At 41.5% G+C, this 21,563-nt stretch overlaps 1 protein-coding gene and 1 long non-coding RNA gene across 13 annotated transcripts in view; one reads left to right on the forward strand and one right to left on the reverse strand.

Annotated features, from left to right (window-relative positions):
- Positions 1 to 21,563, forward strand: part of AUTS2 (activator of transcription and developmental regulator AUTS2) — a 1,131,932-nt gene that overhangs the window by 765,670 nt on the left and 344,699 nt on the right. The window lies entirely within an intron of this gene.
- LOC140637697 (uncharacterized) lies at positions 8,800 to 12,240 on the reverse strand. Its single transcript, XR_012034765.1, has 4 exons — positions 11,232 to 12,240; positions 10,540 to 10,660; positions 9,697 to 9,805; positions 8,800 to 9,302 (listed from the first exon to the last, which is right to left on the reverse strand). It is a non-coding gene; the product is annotated as an uncharacterized lncRNA (long non-coding RNA).

The raw sequence follows: 21,563 nt of genomic DNA on the forward strand, positions 1-21,563 counted from the left end.
GAGCCTGTGTGTACTCCTTCTAGTGGCTCCTCATTATCCCTGGGAGGTCGTCACATAAGCACCTTTTCACTGATACTGTTCTCTGTCCCCATGGAGAGGGTAGCACAGACAATTGATTATAAAAGAGGGACTCTGTGTGCTGTTTTTTTGCTTCCTTCTCTTAACCCATCACTGGTGCCAAAGCATGCAACTAATATGTTCCGCTTCGAAATAATTTGGTTTCTGTAACGTGGAGTCCACCACCTCACTTCCACTCTGAATACCTGTCTCCTTTGAAAGTCAGCTGTTGAGCATCCAATTTGTCTTTTTTCTTCTTCACTTTATGCCTCTTTTTTTGTGCTCTAGCTGTCTTTTATCAAAACAGACAAAGGGTTAGCCATTGACACCTCATGGCAAGCATGAGCTTGAAGCATTTTTTGCATTCACCTTGACATCTTTGCGGCAAAGAAAAAGCAAGGGTTGGAAACCTGTTCTATCTCTTTGGCTTCCACAAGAGTTACCTCTTTTAAAGCTGCCTCACAAACAGCCTTGTTGGCTATTACTGCCTGATACCTGTCTCCCTGGAGGCTTTACCAGTTGTTTTGAAAAGGATGGCTATTTTTTACTCCCTTGAATTTACCTTACCTAGGCATGCATGTGTGTGCACATATGTGTATTTATGTTCATGTGCTGTCAATTAATAGTGAAAAATAAGACCAAACCTCTTCACTGTTGTTTTTCTCTATAGAATCAGTGTTTGTGATAATAATAATTACCAGTTCTTCTTTTCAATGTCCTGCATGCCAGGGGCTGTGCGTGGTTCCCTGTCATTCTAACAACCTTTCAAAGCAGTGCCCATGTCCCAGATAGGGAGACTGATGAATGAGAGGCTGTGTATCTTGGTGGAGCCAAGACTTGAACCCAAGTATTCGGACTCGAATGCCCAGGCTATTCACAAATAAACTAACCATGCCTGGGTCTGATAGACAATGTCAGTCATTTGAATTTTGCTGACCATTGTCCTGTATACTCTTTTGTTATTCTTAGAAGGATTAGATCATGGTAGAAAGGAGGTGAATGGAAGATAATCCATGTTCCAAGGTTCTCAGGGATAAGACACACTCCCACTAGTATCTGTGGCCCATTAGAGCAGTGATGTCCTGTAGCATAGAGGAGAGTGACCCATGTGGTGGGGAAGGTATGACAAAGATCACAGCAAAGAGAGTGGAGATATAGGTCTGATACAGTGCAGGGTGACAGAGGAGTTGTGATAATCACTGGATAATCACTTTATGAAGCTGCATGTTGTTTTCCCTCATTATAATAGCTTCCAGTGATTGAACATACAGACTATGTAGCAGGCAGTGACTGGACACTTTACATGTGCTTTCATTTAGTCCTCCCCCATAACCCTATATCAGATAGGTATTATTGTCTCATTTTACAGAGAAGAGTAGGTTCAGAGAGGTTATCTTAGCCCAAACTCACCTAGATCTTAAGCAAAAAAATTAAAAACTGAGATCAATCCCAAATCAATAAAGCCTGTGCTCTATTCCTTCCTTTTTGCCAGCTTCTCTACCCATTTTGAGAATTAAACAGAATCATTATCATCACTAGTAGGTCATCCTACTACTAAAAGTAAGAAATAGATGGAGCCTTATGTTTGTGGACCAGAGTGTGCTGCGTATGCTAAGATGTGTTCCCCTGATCTTATGGATGAGCTTGTGGCTTTCAAGTGGTCCCAACAGCCAGCTGCCATGTGCTTAACATGATTGGAATTTTAGTGAACAGCTTTGTAATTGAGGAACATTTCCAGAAGCACCAGTGTTTGACAATTTTGTAGGTGTACACAGATGACAGGTCCAAGGAGTCTTCCGACATCAGAGTAGCCAGGAATGTGTACCCTAATTCTGCCCTCCAATCAGTTGTTTGGACCCAGAAGCCACTTAATTCTCCTCAACCTCAGTGTTTTAATTCTGTACATCATATTAGATAATTCTGAAGTTTGTTTTAGCTCTAAATGATGATTGTTTACATTCAGGGCCACTTATGTTAGTTACACAAGCGGGAGGAGCCCTCTGATCCTTTGAAGTATGTAGTTAATCAAGAAAGCCATTTAAAGAAAGAAGTCACTAAAAAAGGAAAATGCTATCAACATTTGATTTTTTTAAAAACAGCTTTATTGTGCAGTAACTGACATGCAGTAAACTGCACATATTTGAAGTATACAATTTGGTAAGTTTTGATATATATATCCACCCATGACACCACCAGTGTACAGTCAAGATAGTGAACATATATGTCACCCCAAAGTTTCCTTGTGCCCCTTTGTGGTCCCTTCCTCCTACTCCTTCGTACCCCTCTCTCCCCACCAAAAGCAGCCACTGATGTGTTTTTCTGTCCCTACAGATTACTTTATATGCTTAGAGTATTCTAGAACTGTAATCATATGGGATGTATTTTTTTTTTGTCTTCTCTCATTCTGCATACTTATTTTGAGATTTATTCACATGGTTGCATGTATTAGCCCATGAACAAAGTATTTTTCCATTTATTTAGGATTTCTTTACTTTCTCTTAGCAATATTTTATATTTTTCAGTGAACAGGTCTTTCACAACTTTTGTCAGAATTATCTCTGGATAATATTTTTAATGCTATTGTAATTTATAAAATTTTTTAAATTTCAATTTAGTTTCTAATTGTTGCTATTATAATTGATTAGTACAACTTATTTTGTTTATTGATCTGCAATTACATATAACAATTACAATGTAATATGTAATTGCATATTCTGCAGTTTGGCTAAATTCACTTACTAGTTCTAGTAGCTGTTGTATGGATTCCATTTGATTTTTCTACAAAGATGGTTATTATGTCTACAAATAAACACAATTTACCTCTTTCTTTCCAATCTGGATGCCATTGTTTCTTTTCCTTGATGATTGCACTGTGAGAGCCTCTGAATCCGTGTTGAATAAATGTGAGAGTAGCCATTCCTGTCTTGTTCCTGATTTCCCGATCTTCGGCTGAAAGCATCCAGTCTTTTGCTGTAAGTATGTTGTTGACTTTAGGTTTTCCATAGATAATCATACAATTCTTTAGTTTGTTGATGTGGTGAATTATATTGGTTTTCAATCTTAGGCCATTCTGTGTAGATGGTCAAGGCCTTTCGCTTGCTTGTTGGAGTTGTGCTCCATCTTTCTTACATAATTCACATCCCCAATGCCTCTTCTCTAGTCTCTAATTCAGTTAAGGAGGGAACCTGAGACATTTGTGAAGTGTGGAGACCTTTTAGCTTTAAGGGCTTGTTTCCTCTTTGCCAATCCTTCACAGTTGGTCTTGCCCACCATAACTGATGAGTGAATGGCAGTCCACCTTTAAGTCTTCTGCCTTTAGTGAGTGTTTCTCAAACACTCTTCTTGCATGTTGAAGAGGCAACAACTCTCTTTCCATATTCCTGTTTTATCAATGCAGATAATCGTTAATTAAACTATTGGACTGCAACACCCCGCAAAACTGGTGGACAGAGTTGGGACTGATAGCAGCTGAATGTCGCTAAGCGTGCAGCTCAGCTCTAGCGGGTGGACTAGAGATTAGTCAATCAGAGGCAAATACTTAGTGTGTTATGGTGCATTCAGGAAGTCAGACGAGAGGATAACAGAATTGGTTACTCCAGGGAATAAGCCAAATTGAAGTTGATTAAGAGAGCTTCTAGAGTTCTCTCTAATTCCCATTAACAGTACTCCCAACCTTCAGCATCCAATGGGCAAAATGAGCTTTTGGCCACAAGACCTACCATGTGAGGAACACAACACTGATTCATCTTCATAGTCAGAAAAACAACCATGACAAAGGGTGAATCCTTGGATCAGCTAATATGATATAGTTGAAAGAACTCTGTATTTAGACTCAGATGAGCCTAGGTTTTGATACCTCTCTGTGTTCTTAAACAACTTTGGGTCAGTAAGTATCTCTTAGGGTCATCTTGAAGAATGTGATTGAGCATGTATAAGACTGTCACAAAGTGTAGGTGTCCTTTGTGGCTCTGATCCTCATTCCAAGATGTTTGCTTTGCACTACCAAGGATGATATATTATACTCAATCATGTGATCCTTCTGCCCACAATGTCCCCCACCTCCAGCTTGACACAGTGTTTGATGGAGGGCAGAACATCCAAGGCACAAGAAACAATAAGTAAGAAGCATACATGGAAAGATATAAGCAGTCAGGATTCAGCATAGGGTTCATACTGAGGTGGAGCTGGAGGAGAGGCTGGAAAGTAGACCAGTCCATGACCATGTCAAGAATCATGAAGATTGCAGGAGATTGGTAGGCAGTGGGAAATCCCACTGCCTTGAAATCCCCACCCCCATCCCCCCCTTTTTTTTTTTCGGAAAGGCACACCCTGATGAGAGATGCGCCAGAGTCTCAAACCTCAGTTGCATGCGAATCACCTGGGAGCTTGTTAAGAAATACATATACTGTGGGCCCCGCCCAGACCTGCTCAATCCTAATCTATAGGTTGGGGTCGAGGCATCTGTATTTTTAACAAGCTCCCCAGGTGATTCTAATGCACACCAAAGTTTAGAAACCACTGCTTTAGAAGGTTAATCTGGCAGCAGTGTGCAAGATGGATTGGAGCCGAGAGAGCCTGGAGGTTCAGAGACCTGCTAGCAAGCAATTGCAACAACAGTCCCTGCAGGAGATAATGAGGTTGGGGGCTGTGGGAATGGAAAGGAGGAATCAGATACCGGAGGTATTTTTGAGAGGCAGTCAGCAAGGACTGGGTTACCAATTTGATGAGGAATGTGAGAGAGAAATGGGACTTAACAGATAATGCCAAGATTTACAGAAAGAGTTCTCCAAGGTGTGAGGAGAGAGGTAACAGAATGCCTCGGGGACCATATTCAGATGACACACACCTGCTCTCTCTTCTGTCCTTACCTGGCCACACCTTCCTCCTTCCCACAAGCCCCCTAAGGCATAGGCAGGGTGGGGGCACATCAGTACCTCTTGGGGAAGCACACTGTGTGTAGTTTGAGGGAAGAAACCTCCAGGTGATCTCTCTGTGAGAAATGGCAGAGCCAGAGTGAAAGGGACAGGGGCGAGCTGGGTTTGGAAGGACACAGCTGGGACCCACAGCAGGATGTGGAGCACCTCTCTGTCGGTGTGGAAAGTCGGGCCTGGACCTGGGGAGCAGAAGCTAGGATACAGACAGTGTGAAATGCTGCACCATGGAGGCTGCCAGGGGACAGAGGAGAGAGGAGAGGAAAGGGGTCCAGAGAAATGCTTCCAGGTGGTGGTCACATATAGCTGGAGGTTGGGGGAAGGGCTGGTTGGAGAAGGCAAAGAGTCTGCTCTCTGCCTGTACCTCAAAGAACGCTAAGCCAAGATGTGCCGCAAAGGCCAGGGAAGACCCCCTGCAAGCAGAAGGCCAGAGCTCTGGCTCCTCCAGGAATCCTCCTAGCATCATTCTGGCCCCTTGGGGGTGTGACACATTCATGTAAAGGGGACTGAGCGTCCTCTGAAGAAACACACATTTTAAAATTTCCTTTCCAAAACACAGTGTCTTTGAGCTGACATACCAGGCAAAGAGACTGACAGGTTTTTACTGTTATACCATTCCCACCGCACCGCTTCCCCCACCCCCAGTTTCTCATCAACTCCTAACCCTTCTGTACACATTTTTGGCCTGGAGCAGTGAAATATAAGGTATTATAAATCATTATAGTATTTTGGGGTCCTTGCTCCCCTCAAAGTTCCAGACGTTCTGCCTGTATTTTGTGATCTCACGCTGTGAAAATAGGATGTTGTGTTTTAGAGGCACCTCCAGGGTGCCCAGCAATTGGCACATCTTATCTAAAAGAAAACAAATTGAACAAGAGTAGAGAGGAAGGACATTTGTATCAACTCAGGAAGTACAGAATTATGAAGAGATGCTATTTGCGATGCTGTGAAGTCACGGTCCTCGATGGGGTCATCAGAGAGGCTGGCCACTCCTGACATTGGCAGGGCTCTGCTGTCACTGTAGCTGCACGAGCAGAGTAGGGTCAGCTGTCTCGGGGGGTGCTCTGAGGTTGACGTATCGCAGTGTGCTGTAAGAGGGGCCTTCACAAGTAAAACTTTCTATTTCATTTCGAATAGCCCTGGAAATCATCTCATTTCTGAATAAGGAAGCTGAAGCATCAAAGTCACACAGCTCCTGGGTCAGTGGGGAGGAGATTGAACCTAGTGTTCTGGTGTGTAGACTGTAGCACGCTCTTCCAGAAGGACTTTTTAAAGGGCCCTCTAAAATAAATAAATAATAAATAAATAAATAAATAAATAAATAAATAAATAAATGGCCCTCTTTTGATGGCTGTAAAATTAGTGGGAGAAAGCCTTGCATGTACAAGGAGCAACATTTGCAGAGTCACTCAGAGATGGATCTGGGCTGTCCTCTTCTCACTTCTTAACTGTATGCAATTTATTTGACCTGCCGAGCTTCAACTTCCATTGTAAAAGGAGGAAAATCGTATTTACCTCCTGAGAGTAGTTTGGGGGCCTTGGTAAGTAGTTGATCCCTCATAATCTGTAACTGTTAGAACAATGACTGGGTTTTTCTCCAGTCATCATCAGAAAACTCTTGCACTGTCCTGATGGACCTGAAGAGAGAATACTTTTCTTTCGTTGATTCCTCCTTTAGGTTTCAAGTGTTTTTTTCCCATGAAAGCGTTAGAGTTAAATGGAGCCTATGTATAGTTGAAATAGTACTGTTAATAAATTCTGTCCTTTGAGGCGTTTTATGTGCCCAATGAGACTTTTTGGGTGGGTCTGGGCACTAGGCTTTCTCAGGAAAGGTGCCCTAACCCCTTATTTACAAGTGGACTTTTATTGAGCCACTTGCTCAGAAGTTGCAGAATTGCCAGAACATTGCCTTGGGCAGGGTGTATGATCACAGATGAATAAAAGATAGCAGGATGTGAGGATTTCCACAGCACCAAGAAAAGCACTCTGCAATCTCTTGCCATCTGCAGTGCAGGCAGAGATGCAGTGTACCAGGCATGTTAAGACTTGGAATTGTGTCAGGAGACTTGGCCAGGGTCCCCCCCACCTACCGTCCATCCCAAGCCACACCGCTGCTCTCAGAGGATGTCACAAATGTAAATGCCATCCCCTGACACATCATGTTGAAGCAAACTGGAAAACAGTGGGGCCTTTCTCTCATCAGGTCATCGGATGTCTGCCTGGCATCTGTCTGACTGCCTGCTGTGGCTAAGGATCCGCCTTCCAGTGAGCATCCTCAAATGTAAACATGCCCCAAAGACACCCTGTTTCTGGAGTTTAGAGTCTCCCATCCGTTTTCCACCTCTCACTTTCCCAACAAAAGAAATAACTGAAGAAGGGAGATGGAGGCATTTCTAGGGCTCCCTGTGGGGGCTTCTCTCCTGGAGAAACTAAGCAGAGCCACAAAAGAATAAAGAAAGAAGGCTTGGCAGAATGTTTTGATACAAAATTCATTATAGCTTTGTGTATGTGCCGGATGGTTTGGTTCCTCTTAAGTCTATAGATACCGCAGTCCTCTTGGTTCAACCTTGGTGTTTAGAAAGAGGTTTTGGAAGGAGATCAAAGATGTCAGATTACTGGCCCGACTCTTAAAGAACTGCTTGGGAAAGCTTGAAAATCTTCACACCCAGGTTCAAACACTAGAAGCAGGAATGAGTCCAGAAGTCTTAGTGACATGGATAGCAGTCGCAGTATTTTTTAAGAAAAAGGAAATTTGCATGTCTTCTACTTACCCTCTCTCTCCTTAATCTCCATACATCTCAATCTCTCTCTCTCTCTCTCTCTCTCTCTCTCTCTGGCTCTCCATATCTCAGCCTGTATCTTGACCTGTGTTAGACACCTTCTATGCCCCAAGTATAAAAGCCTGCATTTGTCACTCTACCCTCATCCTTTTGTAGGGGTGACTGTAAGCCATTGGAGTCCTATCTAAAGAGGAGATAACAGCCTGAGTTTAATTCTCTATTTCTCCAGGAATGAACTTAGAAGGGCCATAGACATTTGAATATATGATTTTCTTTCATTCCCAAGCACTAGTTTTTGCCCACTTGGGTGTTCTTTTGCCCCTGCTGGGATATGTAAAAAGGTTTTTAAATGCATGGGGAACTGTGTCTTCTTTCTTTATTGTCTTTTCTTTCTTCCTCACAGTGCACCATCAGTAGAGACTGTTGGCTTGCATTCTAGTTTCCTACATTTCCAGACTTGTCCTTTATCCGGTCTTGAATCTTCCCATATCTCTCCAACTTCCAGGTGATGAAGTGCTCACATTTTCCTAGGAACAACTCAGTTCTTTTTGTTCTGAAAGCTCTTTAGTCTTACTGTGACTCCTCCATTGGAGAAGGAGGAATGTTCAAGGATAATTAGTGGACTCAGAAGGATGTTCGGTTGCCTTTTCAAATCAGGCACTACTTCCAGCATTGTTTTTTTAAGTGTGTCAGTGTGTCCTTCGGGTTATAGAGAGTAGGGTTTCTCTGAACCCTTGAAATGACTTGCCTATAGTTCCTACTGCCTTTTAGTCTGGAGGTCTCTCATTATGGGGCTCTGATGATAAGCAGAGGAAATGGGAGGCCCTAGGAGCCTTTAGCATTTTCACGAACAGTTGTGTGCTCTCCGCTTTTCGTTGTTATAGTGCAAGACAACATGGTTTATCGTCTTCTCTACCTAAGATAATAATACAAGAGGAAAAAGAAAAATACCACCATAACCAAAACTACTGAGCTGAGTTTTGTGAGTGCTTCCTGTAACTGCTGCTTGTAGACAAATCCAGGAGGGATTGGGGGAGGGGGGCAGTGTTGTGAGAACATGTGCACTGTGTCCTGCTGTAGTGGTGTCACATCTATAAATCGTGCTCGGAACCAACAGAAGTCTACTCTCTTTTTGTGCACAACTTCCTAAAGGAGTCAAGAAATGTATATATTTCAGGGAAAATGCAAATACAAGCTCCCTGCTACCCACAGCAGGAAATTAGAAACCTCTTTGGTTAACACAGATTGCAATTTTTTTTTTTTATAAGAGAGTAAGAGAGAGAGGAAAGATGCTTGAGGTGGCATTGTATACCATAAAACAGTATTTATGTGCTAAGACAAGCAATTGATGTTGTTCTATAAAATATAGTAAACACCTCCTCCCTGCCCTTTTGAATGTCAGTCAGAATTCAGAATCATGAAATTTTATAGTATTACTGGTTAGAAGGGCTTCCCACTGGGAGCAGATGCCATCTCTGTCTTCATAGACTCCGAGAAAGTCCTGACATGTTTCATGGCGTTCATACGTGGAAGTCTGTGAAATGGAAAGGAAAACAGCTTTTTCTGTCAACCTGTCACTGATATAAGCTTTTACATTCCATCAGAATGACTAAACTTTAAAGCTGTTTCCTTCAGTGCTGAGTATCTCTCAGAACTCCCAAGTGTTATCAGATTGATAGAGTCCCAGCATATGATAGAAGACCAAAGCATTTTGTGGCATGATATTAAAAATTCATTCAGATACTCGATAAAGCGTGGTTGACAAAAGTGTGAAATGGAATAAGGTAGAGTGAATTTCTTCATGGTTTATTGCCCTTGATTCCTCTACACAAAATAAATAGATAGAATGGACTAAAATCTCTTCTTTATGAAGGTAGGATCCTGGCAGCTGAAGGCCTGCTCATAAAAATCCTCTCTGTACCACATACCTTGGCAGTGTTCAGAGTCGGAGGCAATGGAAATTTATTGCTGTTGTGTGTATTCATATTTCAGACTGAGTGAATATGCAGAGGCTGCTTTTATGGGAATGCTGAGACTCTGTTGAGAACAGAAAAAGAAAACACTTGTTTTCCTCCTGGAGTTTTTTTTTTGGGGGGGGGGGGTAGTCGATGATCTGAGTGGCGATGGTGGTGGTGGCCACAGTGGCCTGGTGGCAGTGGCAGTCCTTCCCCCCGGAGGTATTTAAGGAAACACACTGTTCTCATGTTTTCCCTTCCCCCGGCCCTGCCTGCCATCTTGTTTTTAAAGAACTATTAAAAGGCAGAGGCTGGCCTTTCAAGCCCCTGCAAGCCTAGCCTGTGTTTTCATCTGCCTCCTTCTTTGCCAAGCCTCACTCTGCCTCTCTGACCCACCACCCCCTTCCTTTCTTCTGTCCCTCCCTTCTCACAGAGGACACAGTTAGAAAGAGGCTTCCTCCTGCTTCCCTGCAGCGGTGGGACAGAATGCCTCATTGGTTTCAGATATTAACTTCTGTGCTGAAAACCCAGTTGGAGCTGGTGTGACAAATGGATTTTACCTGCTGCTGGAAATACAGCCCTTTCCCACCCCCATGCACACCGCACACACAAGCCCTTTCCCCATCTTGCAGAGTCCAACCCGGGGAGTGGAGAACAGAGAGCTGCCCTGCGGCACCATCTGTTTCTGCCAGCATCTATGTTGGGCCCCGACGGCTACATCTGTTGAGAAGAACAGTGTACTTGATGAGTTGTTGGAAAGAAATGTTTGGTCTCTCCCCTCATCTCTGTTAGTCATTGCTGGGCTGCTGGGCTCACGTGGGTGTATCTGTGTGCACCGCCTCTCAGGCCTCATCTGTATCCATTGGAAATCAGTCACCGGGAGTTAGTTGCAGTCAGCAGGGACCCAGGGCATTTTCCAGTGACATCAATTCTTCTTCTGTTGCAGAAATTCAGGAAACAATTAAGATTCTGATGCGTTCCGGGGAGGATTTCAAATAAATCAGCCGATAGCTGATACCTTGTAACTCTTGGTAGCAAAGCAAAATTAACAACCCAGCCGCATCTGTGTACTGTATGCTAAAATAAATAAATTAACCATGCATCACCTCCAATAGAGGAAGCAGCTGGCTTGTTCTCAACCTTTCCATAAGTACCCAAAAGCTACTGATTTGTTAAGTTGTCATTCTCCTTATGGACATCACGGACTTTCTGCATATGCCAAAAATTGAGCTGGCCAAATATCAGTAAGTTATGGAAAATCCAGGCACTGATTAAACGCAGTTATAGCTCCTAACTTATAGCTCCTAACAGCTTTATGCAGAGCAAAGCTGACGTTGTGAGCCAGACTCCACGAGGAGGTAATAACGTAAGACACAAGTAGGTTTGGCAGCAAATGTAGTCGGAATTTTGTCAGGATTTGAGGATTTTTGAGTAGTAATCAGAAAGTCAGTACCTCTTCCTCACCCCCCTTAAACCAAATACAGTGTGGAAGAACCAGTGCTACCCACCTGTGCTTTCTCACAGGTTTGTTTTGTTTTTGTTTTTGTAGCTGTCTTTGCTATGATTCATTTCCTCCTACTTGCTGGCCAGTAGAACCCATCATTCTTGCTGGTTCTTTTTACAAATAGCATAATTAGGACAGGTAGAGGATAATGGGTGCTCGCAGAATAAAGATCTCAGCATCACCCCCAAATAAAAGCCACACACTCCACTGAAATTCTAAAGCTGTGTTGCATATGTGCGTGCATGCCAGATGTTTGAATATGCGATTGCTTAGTGGTATTCGGAGGATTTTTTTTTTCCTACAAAGGTGAAAATTTTTCCAAATAAAGAGTGCAGAGGCTGGAAAACAAAATACCACTTAAGTAGGACCCCATTCCCCCACCCCACCCCCGCCTTTCAAATTCACAGCATTGGGAAGGAAAGGGCAGGTAGGGTGGTGATCATACTGGCAGCTGTGAGCTGTGACCCATGGGGGTGGGGGTGCTCCTTGAGAACCACAGGATGAAGAGGCAAGTATGGTTATTAAAACCACGCTGTTCGGGCAGCCCTGGTGCCTCAGCGATTTAGCGCCTCCTTCAGCCCAGGGTGTGATCCTGGAGACCCAGGATTGAATCCCACGTTGGGCTCCCTGCATGAAGCCTGCTTCTCCCTCTGCCTGTGTCTCTGCCTCTCTCTCTGTCTCTCTCTCCCCCCGTCTCTAATAAATAAATAAAATCTTTAAAAAGATAAAAAATAAAACCACACTGTCACAGCCTTCCAGCAACGACAGTGTGCTTGCCGTGACTGTGCTCCCTGTAACAGGACAAACTATGGGAAAAGTAAAAAGAAATAAGAAATAGAGGGAGATAGGAAGGTCTGATCAAGGCAGAGGCAACAGAAAAGATCCACTTAACCCCTTGAAAATGGAAGCTGTTGTCCCTCTGGTGCTTACAGCGCCCAGTGCGTTCTGGGTGCTTGGGGTGCAATCACCAATAATCACCACAGTTTTGCTGACAGCATATAGTTCTACATGACTTGCCCCTCTCCCCAGTCAGCAGGAGGCTTCCTGCATGTCATAATGAGTGAAAATAGTCAGCTATTATTACACCTAGGAAACAGGGAGAGAAGCTAGCTAGGAGCCATAGACTACTGAGGTGGGAACCTCTTCTGCGCACCTTGCTGTGAGCCTCCTCTGCACACCGTGCTGGTTACATCAGCTGTGCTTCGTGCTCTGCAGCCTTCCTATTTAGACATACACCCTCAGAAGCATAAGAATTAGCAATTCCTGCAACCTAAAGAGAATTATCTGCCGTCTCTTGATGATTCTCAGAAATATGCCAATACCAATGCGAGTCTATAAATCCACCCGGGTTGGTTCTGACCATGTTGTAGAAGTAATCTCAACTGGCACATCACATGAAAGAACAGATTTGAAAACAGTGGTGTGCACAGCCTGAAGGTTTCAGCTTGGCTAATGTTCTAATCACCTTATGGCACTACTTTGGACTGCAGCAAAAGTACCAAGGAAAATGTCTGAGGTCTGGATTTACCATGTGTGTGTATCTGCATGAATACTCTCACCTCTGAAAAAGAGGTAAAACTTATTCCTAATTATATAACAATGAATTGGGATGCCTGGGTGACACAGCGGTTTAGCACCTGCCTTTGGCCCAGGGCGTGATCCTGGAGTCCTGGGATCGAGTCCCACATCAGGCTCCCTGCGTGGAGCCTGCTTCTCCCTCTGCCTGTGTCTCTGCCTCTCTGTGTCTGTGTCTCTCTCATGAATAAATAAATAAAATCTAAAAAAAATAACAGTGTATCACTCTCTGTGTACAGTCTTGTTATAAGTCTAGAGGAGACTGGTCACTTGGTATACATAAGGTTGTTGATATGCACACATACAAGTCAGGAGTATTGTGTGTACTTGACACAAGTCCTTGTCTGTTATCACTTGGTGTATGTGTATGTATATGTGTACAATAACTCATAGGTATGCAAATGACATACACCTGCTCAGTACATGTATGAGCATGGATAAGAACATACATTATCACTGTGGAGAAGGATTTGTCAGTTTGTGGACTTTTGTATGCACAAAAATCCCCAAGATTTATCTGTGGTATATGTGCTTGTGGGCTTGTACAAATGTGGAAGCATGCACACACACCATATGCTGATTTCCACAGTGTCTTCCACAAGGCATGTAGGTTGTCCATGCTGCTTTGGGGAAGCAGTCATTGCTTGTATGGAGAGCCATTTTGTCCCAATCAGCATTTAATGGGAGAGAGTAAAGTCTAATTTAGGAAAACCACAACTATTAAATCAGAACAGCCTCAGCCTTTGATTCTGAACTAGTAAGTTGTATAAAAATTTCTAAAGCAGGGACATGTGTTATTTTTCACACATTATACTAGTGGAAATATTGACTGGTGTGTTGTAGTGGTTGGGAAGGGGGTTTAGGACCTTTAGTAGACCTTTCATTCGGTATACTTTTCATAAACTATCCATTTAATCTTAAAGGAAATTCAGTGGCTGATCCCAACTGGAAAATCAAACTCCAGTGCAAGCCACTCAGAGATCTCTCTGACTCATGCACTCCTCCAGTGTGCATTGGGGAAAGCTGAATGTCCTGATCTACTTCAAGATGTCAGAAGTGTTGTGAAGCATTTCTTTTCCTCTTGGCTCGAAGTGGGTGAATGTGTTTCACCTTTTGCCCTTTACTCTTTCAAGTGTATTTCAGGGAACCTTAGAATTGGTTTTTATGTGTATCTAATTTTTTTCCCATTGTCTGGTATTAATTGGGTTTACTTTTGGCCAAAAACAACAGTGCAGTGGTTGATCTGTCTCTTGTAAAGAGGGGTCTGAGGTCGCAGCTCAGTGAGGCCACTTGGCACCCACCATGTTCCTGCTTTTCTGCCCACCCTGTGCAGAAGGTGATCTTTGTATATGTTGCCTCATAGTCATAAGATGACTGTTGCAGCTTCAGCTCTCATATCCTGAATCGGGGAAGAACAAAAGCTCTCTCTTAGGAGACTTTGCCTTTTTATTCAGGAAGGGACACTCTCTCCAGAGACTTCCAATGATGGCATCTTTGGCCAGAATCATATCAAATGATCACTTCTACATCTAAAGGAAATAAATTCTTTTTTATTACATATATCACTACCCTGAACAAAATGGGGTTCTGTTAAATAATACTGATAGACAGTTGGCCTCTAAAAATTAATAGTATCAGACCAACCTTTACTATTTTTAGCACATTACAGATACACAACTCACCTGTTAAATCTCAAGAAAATCCTATTGGAGCAAGTCTCAAGAAAGGTAACTGAAATGATCCACAGAAGGGATTACTACCAACTATGGATTTTAATCTGGAAGCAAGCACCTAGAATATGGCAAAAGGACAGTGTCCATACAAATGCTATAGTAAAAGGACACAGCCTGGATGAATACACACTGCAAGTCCTATAATACTAGAATGTGGAAATTTGCATGGGCACACTGAAGAATACTTCATACTAATAAGAGAATTTTCAGTACAACACATAACCTATAAAACTCGTTATACCAAAAATACTGTAGCTAGTAAATGTAATTAGAGTTAGAAATATTTTCCTATCAGTAGTTGACACCAGTCAATGCTCAGTCAATAACAGTTATTGGCATCTAGTTTGTGCTCACAGTCCATACACAGAGAGTATAGATTATATGAACAGACAACTACAAACAACATGGCAAGCACTAAACTGAGGCATCAGTAAGGGTGACATTGGGAAATGGTACAAAACAGCCGGCACTGCTGAGGATTATTGATGAACAAGATTAATCTCATTACTTTGATGATATAACCATTGGGCCTTTTGAAAACTATCCTTTGGTAAGTAACCCTACCATACTCATCTTGTCTACTTCCTTGTAGAATACTCCCTTGTCTGGAAGTAGACAAGTGCAGAAGTTTTTATAGTCTTATGTTCTTATATTTAGCTTCAGAACAATTCAGTTAGGGAAGGTAAAGGATGCCTACATTAATAACATGAGAGTAAGTTAACTATAGGACTCAAATTCTTTAGTTATTAGTAAGTAAATCCTTTTCAAGGATCTTTGTGAACAGGGAATCTAAGATGATTCATGCATATGTGGAATAACCTATTCTGAATAATGAACCTGGTTAACAAGACGAAAAGCTTTGGTAGACATGATTCTACCAAAATGGGAGCATTGTGGGGTGCCTGGGTGGCTTAAGCTATTAGAACAGGTGACTCCCAACCAAAAAAAAAAAAAAAAAAAAAAAGAACAGGTGACTCTTGATCTCAGGGTGATGAGTCCAAGGCCCATATTGGGAGTGGAGCCTACTTTCAAAAAAAAAAAATTGGGCCCATTATAAAGTGAGTCTCTTACTGTATTTTCATGCTGTTAGTGGGTATTTGAAATCATTATGACAGCTCACTAAATGTTTCCTTTGCATCTTGATTACCATGTAGGTACAACTTTGTGGATAACTATTAAAAATAACATAACATGTCCAGGCCATAGCCCAGCCCCCTCTGGCACCGCTGCCAGTCCTGGGTAGTTAAGAGGAGGGCAGGATAATCTCACCTGCAGGCTCCTCAGCTTTCATAAACCAACGTGTCCAGGGAGTCCTATTCCCAGCAGAGGTTCTAGCACATGTGAAGATCAAATCTTTGCTCATCTTCAAACAACCTTGCACATTTATATAATTGTGAATATTCCAGATGTCAGAAGCTGACTATCTGACCCACATAGAGTATAAAGTATCCTAACTAGGTAAGTAGTACCTGTGTCTTATTCATTTCTCCATCCTAAAACAGAGGAGTTATGTGGTAAATGTTTGCTGAAGCAAAGAAAGAAACGAGGTCTACATCAGAGCCACAGATGGCTCTGGGGCAACCCAGCCTGTAAGCTGACCTTGGTGAAAAAGTCCTGGGGAGCCATCAGCTACATGGAAACAAGTTGGGAGTCAGAGAAGACAACAAAAGTGTATCACTGTTTCTTCCTTTCCATTTTTATGAAGATCCTGGGTTGACGGCAGGAAACCTAATGTGCTTTGGTGAGGAAGGTGTGGTAATCATGAGAGATGATGCAAGAGTAAAGGTTGTCTTGGGTAGGAACCTACAGTGTTTTCTCCATGCCTCTCCTTCATTCCTTTATAGAGTCACCTATGTACAGTTTTTTAAGATTAGTTAATTCTCCCCCAACTTTATTAATGAATAATTGACAGGTCTGGTTATATGTAAAGAATACAACTTGATGATTTGATAAACAAATGCATTGTGGAATGATTGTCAAAATTATTAATATATCCATTGCCTGACATAGTTCACTCTTAGTGTGTGTATGTGTGTGTGGTAAGAATGTTTAAGATCTACCCTCAGCAGCTTCTGAGCTCATGATACCATATTATTAACGATGGTCCCCATGCCTTGCATTAAAGTTCTCAAAACCTATTCTTCCAGCTGAAAAGTTTGTGCCCTTTGACCTGACCTACATCTTCCTGTTTCCACCTCCCCCAATGCCTGGCAGCCACCATTCTATTCTCTGCTTCAATGAAATTGGCTTTTTTTTTTCCTTTTATATTCCATATATCAGTAATACCATATAGTATTTGTCTCTCTGTGTCTGGCTTATTTCACTTAGTATAATGCCCCCCAGATTCATCCATGTTGTCACAAGTGACAGGATTTCCTTCTTTTTTATAGCTGAATAGTATTCCCATATGTATATATGGGGTTACTATATATATATCAATCACAATTTCTTTATCCAATTTTCTGTCAAGGACATTTAGGTTGTTTCCATATCTTGGCTACTGTGAGTAATGCTGAAATGACTGTGACAGTGGAGATACCTCCTTGAGATACGGATTTTATTTCCTTCAATTATATACCCAGAAGTAGGATAGCTGGATTATGTTAGTTCTATTTTATAATTTTTTGAGAAACCTCCATACTGTTTTCCATAATGGCTGTACCAGCTCACATTTCCACCAACAGTTTATAAGGGTTCCCTTCTCTCCACATTCTTGACAGTGTTTATCTCTTGTTTTTTATTGATACACATCCTAACAGCTATGAAGTGATATCATATTGTGGTTTTGATTTGCATTCCTCTGATGATTAGTGATGTTAAGCAACTTTTTATGTACCTGTTGGCCATTTGTACGTTGTCCTATATGTCTGTTCAAGTCCTTTTCCCATTTTGTAATCAGATTATTCGCTTTTTTTACTATTGAGTTGTGTGAGTTCTTTAGATATTTTGGATATTAATGCCTAATCAGATATGGTTTGCAAACATTTTCTCTCATTCTTTAGGTTCTGTTTTAAATTTATTATTTTCTTTGCTGTACAGAAGTGTTTTTAGATTGATACAGCCTCATTTATTTTAGCTTTTGTTGTCTTTGCTTTGGTGTCTTATGTAAGAAATCACTGAAAAGACCAATGTCAAGCTTTTTCTTTATGTTTCCTTCTAGAAGTTTTACAGTTTCAGATCTTATATTTAAGAGCTTAATCAATTTTAAGTTAATTTTTGTTAGTGGTAATACAGGGGCCCAGGTTCTTTCTTTTATATATGGATATCTCGGCTTTCCCAGCATCAGTTATTGAAGTGACTAACCTTTCTCCATTGTGTGTTCTTGACATGCATGTCAAAAATTAGTTGACTATATATGAGTGGGTATATTTCTGGACTCTATTCTGTTCCACTGATACTATTTTGATTACTGTAGTTATGTAAAATAGTTTGAAATCAGGAAGTGTGATGCTTCCATGTTCTTACTTAAGATGACTTTAGTGTCTCTCATGATTCCATTCAAGTTTTAGGATTGCTTTTTCTATTTCAGTGAAAAATGCCATTGGAATTTTGATGAACATTGCATTGAATCTATAATTGCTTTGAGTTAGGCAGTGGATATATTAATAATTTTGACAATCATTCCACAATGCATTTGTTTATCAAATCATCAAGTTGTATTCTTTACATATAACCATTTCATGGTATTTATTCTTCCAATCTGAGAACATGTAATATCTTTCCATTTATTTGTGACTTCTTCAATTTTTTTTATCAATATCATATAGTTTTTAGTATACAGGTCTTTTGATTTTTTCTAAGTATTTCGTTGTTTTAATGCTGTTGTAAGTCATATTGCTTTCTTAATTTCTCTTTCAGTTAGTTCATTTCTATACAGAAATGCAACTGATTTTTGTATGTTGATTTTTTTTAATCCTTCAACTTTACCAAATCCATTATTTGTTCAGTTATTTGGTGGAATCTTTACAATTTTCTCTAAATAAAATCATGTCATCTGCAGAGAAAATTTTTTTTCTTTTCTTTTTTTTTTTTTACTTTTTCCTTTTTCTTTTAGATGCAGTTTTTTTTTTTTTTCATTGCCTTATTGCTCTGTTTAGGCCTTTCAGTACTGTGCTGAATAGGAGAGGTAAGAGGTGGGCATCCTTGTCTTATTCTCAATCTTAGAGGAGAGATTTTAACTTTTCACACTGAGTATGTTGTTAACTGGGGACTTGTCATAGATGGACTTTATTATGTTGAAATACATTCCTTCTATACCTAATGTATTGAGAGTTTTTTTCATGAAAGGGTATTGAATTTTGTTCAGTGTTTTTCTGCATCCATTGAAAAGATCACATGATTTTTATCTTTCATTCTATTACTGTGATATGTCACATTTATTAATCTGCCTATATCGAACTATCCTTGCATCCCAGAGATAAATCCCACTTGATCATGTTGTATGATCCATTAAATGTGCCATTGAATTTGATTTAAGTATTTTGTTGAGGATTTTTGCATCCATGTTCATCAAGGATATTGATCCATACTATTCTTTTTTTTTTTTTTTTTTTTTTTTTGATCCATACTATTCTTTTCTTCAAATGTCTTTGTGAGGATTTGATGTCTGGGTAATACCTGCCTCTTAAAATGAGTTTTCAAGTTTTTGGCAGAGTTTGAAAAGGATTGATACTAATTCCTCTTTAAATATTTGGTAGGACTCACTAGCAAAGTCATATGGCCCCAGGCTTTTACTTGTTGGGAGCTCTTTGGCTACTGATTCAAGTTCCTGGCTCTATATTAGTCTTTTCAGGGTTTCTGTCCCTTCGTGAGTCAGTCTTGGTAATTTGTAGGTTTATAGAAATTTTTCCCTTTCTTCTAGGTTGTCTAATTAGTTGGTATATATATAATTGTTCATTGTTTACAATATTTTTAGACACATTTTTCTTATATAGTGCTTTTCTTTTTTTTAAGATTTTATTTATTTATTCATGAGAGACACACACACACACAGAGAGAGAGAGAAAGAGAGGCAGAGGCAAAGACATAGGCAGAGGGAGAAGCAGGCTCCCTGCAGGGGACTCCAGGATCACGGCCTGGGCCAAAGGCAGGTGTCTAACTGCTGAGCCACCCAGGGATGCCCTTATATAGTGCCTTTCTTTGTTTGTTTTTTTTAAGATTTATTTATTTATTCATTCAGAGAGAGTGAGAGAGAGGCAGAGACACAGGCAGAGGGAGAAGCAGGCTCCATGCAGGAAGCCCGATGTGGGACTCTATCCCGGGTCTCCAGGATCACACCCTGGGCTGCAGGCAGCGCTAAACCGCTGTGCCACCAGGGCTGCCCTATAGTGCTTTTCAAGTGCAAAGAACACAGAACCTTCTATCATATTCTCCTAGATTTGAATCTGAAGGAACTAAGTAACATTCCTAAAAATTTTTCCTTGTTTATTAATAAAAGAATAATATTATTTACTTTGTAGGGTTAAAGTAAAGATTGCCTAAAATAGCATAAGCAGTTAACAGAGACAGCTCCCAGCTTGCATTCTGCTAGCATGTTACCTTCCCTATCCCCATCATGCCCTAAAACTGAGTTCAATGGACCGTTGTGTACAGCAGGGGTTCCAGAAGCTGTGAACCACTTGTGATGCTTTTCCCAAGACCCAGTAAGGGGAGACATTGTAATCAAAGCACCAGTGAAACCTGTGTAGAGATGCACATACAATCAGTGACCTCATCCTATGAGGGATAATCAGCAGTAGGCCTGACAGGATTGGAATGTTCCCGTGAGCAATCTGGGCATGTGTTTCCAGGCAACTCCATGTCCCTGAAGAGGGGGAGGCAGGCATGTGTAGCTTGGTCACAAACTGGGTGTCAGACATATGAAGTCTGTCTTCATCTGACAGGTCTCTGGAATGAAATGTCAGGAAAAAGGTTTAGCAGTGGGGGGAGACAATTATGAGAATCTCAGTGGTGAGAAATAGAGAATGCTGCTCACTGCCCAGGAAAGAGAATATGGCACGAAAAGAGGGCAGTGCGATGTGTTTCCTGACACACACTGAAAAGGCCTGTCATTTACTGAAGTCCCACTGCTATCTCAGACTGAGATCGAATGAGAGAATGCTTTTAGGAGGAAAGTATAGCTTCGCCCTGGTGGAAACTCGGGGAAAACTCCAGGGCTTCAGGCACTATTATAGTTAGTCCTTAGTTTAGTCCTCTGGCTTTCTGGCGCATCTGACTTCTTTAGAGCCTCTCATGGATGCTACTGAGTCTCTCAATGCAGCTGATCCAAAGTGGTGGCCTTCTTTACTTTGGGAGCCAAGAGCTCACCATTTGGAACAGTGTTGTTGTTGTTGTTGTTGTCATGTTATGGTGGCAAATTACCACAGAGTAAAGGGTTTTTCTCGTAGAGCAAAGTCTTGACTCCTCTGAGAGAGATCTGCTCACCTAACCTGCCAGTCCTCAAGGAACGGTAGCTTCAGACCTCCTCATAGCCTATTCTCTGGCCTTCTTAGGTCTCTTTATGCTATCACCCACTGATACCTTTGTTCCAAAGATGCAACTGGGGGAGCAGTGTAGACTCTGGTTCTGGTCCTGCCACCACTAGTTATGGAGCCTTGCCAGGTCACGCCCCTTTTCTGAATTTCAGTCATGTCAGTGTAAAATACAGCCAGCCTGACTGCCCTTGCATGCCTACCGTGTAGTCTTGAGCATGGCGTAATATAGTATGTGTGCAAACATATTGTGTAGCTCAAAGCAGTATTCAAATGTGTAGCGGTAATATTTGCAGAATCACTGAGATTTGCTTTTCCCCACAAGATTGGGAACTAGACTGGCTCAAGTCATTGACTGAAGTAGGAAAAGCTACATATAGCATCTTAAATTAGTGTTCCTTCAGCTGACAAAACTGTTTGGGTTTGTCCATTGTTCATGGTGTGGTCATCTACAATGTTTGTCTACCAAGTTGCTCCCCGAGGAGGCCTCTACTTGGTGGATTACCATAAAGTCACAGCAACACCAAAGGCTCAGCTACCTTCTTTCTCTCTTCTGTC

Source organism: Canis lupus, chromosome 8, assembly GCF_048164855.1.
Source record: "Canis lupus baileyi chromosome 8, mCanLup2.hap1, whole genome shotgun sequence".
NCBI classification, from domain to species: domain Eukaryota; kingdom Metazoa; phylum Chordata; class Mammalia; order Carnivora; family Canidae; genus Canis; species Canis lupus.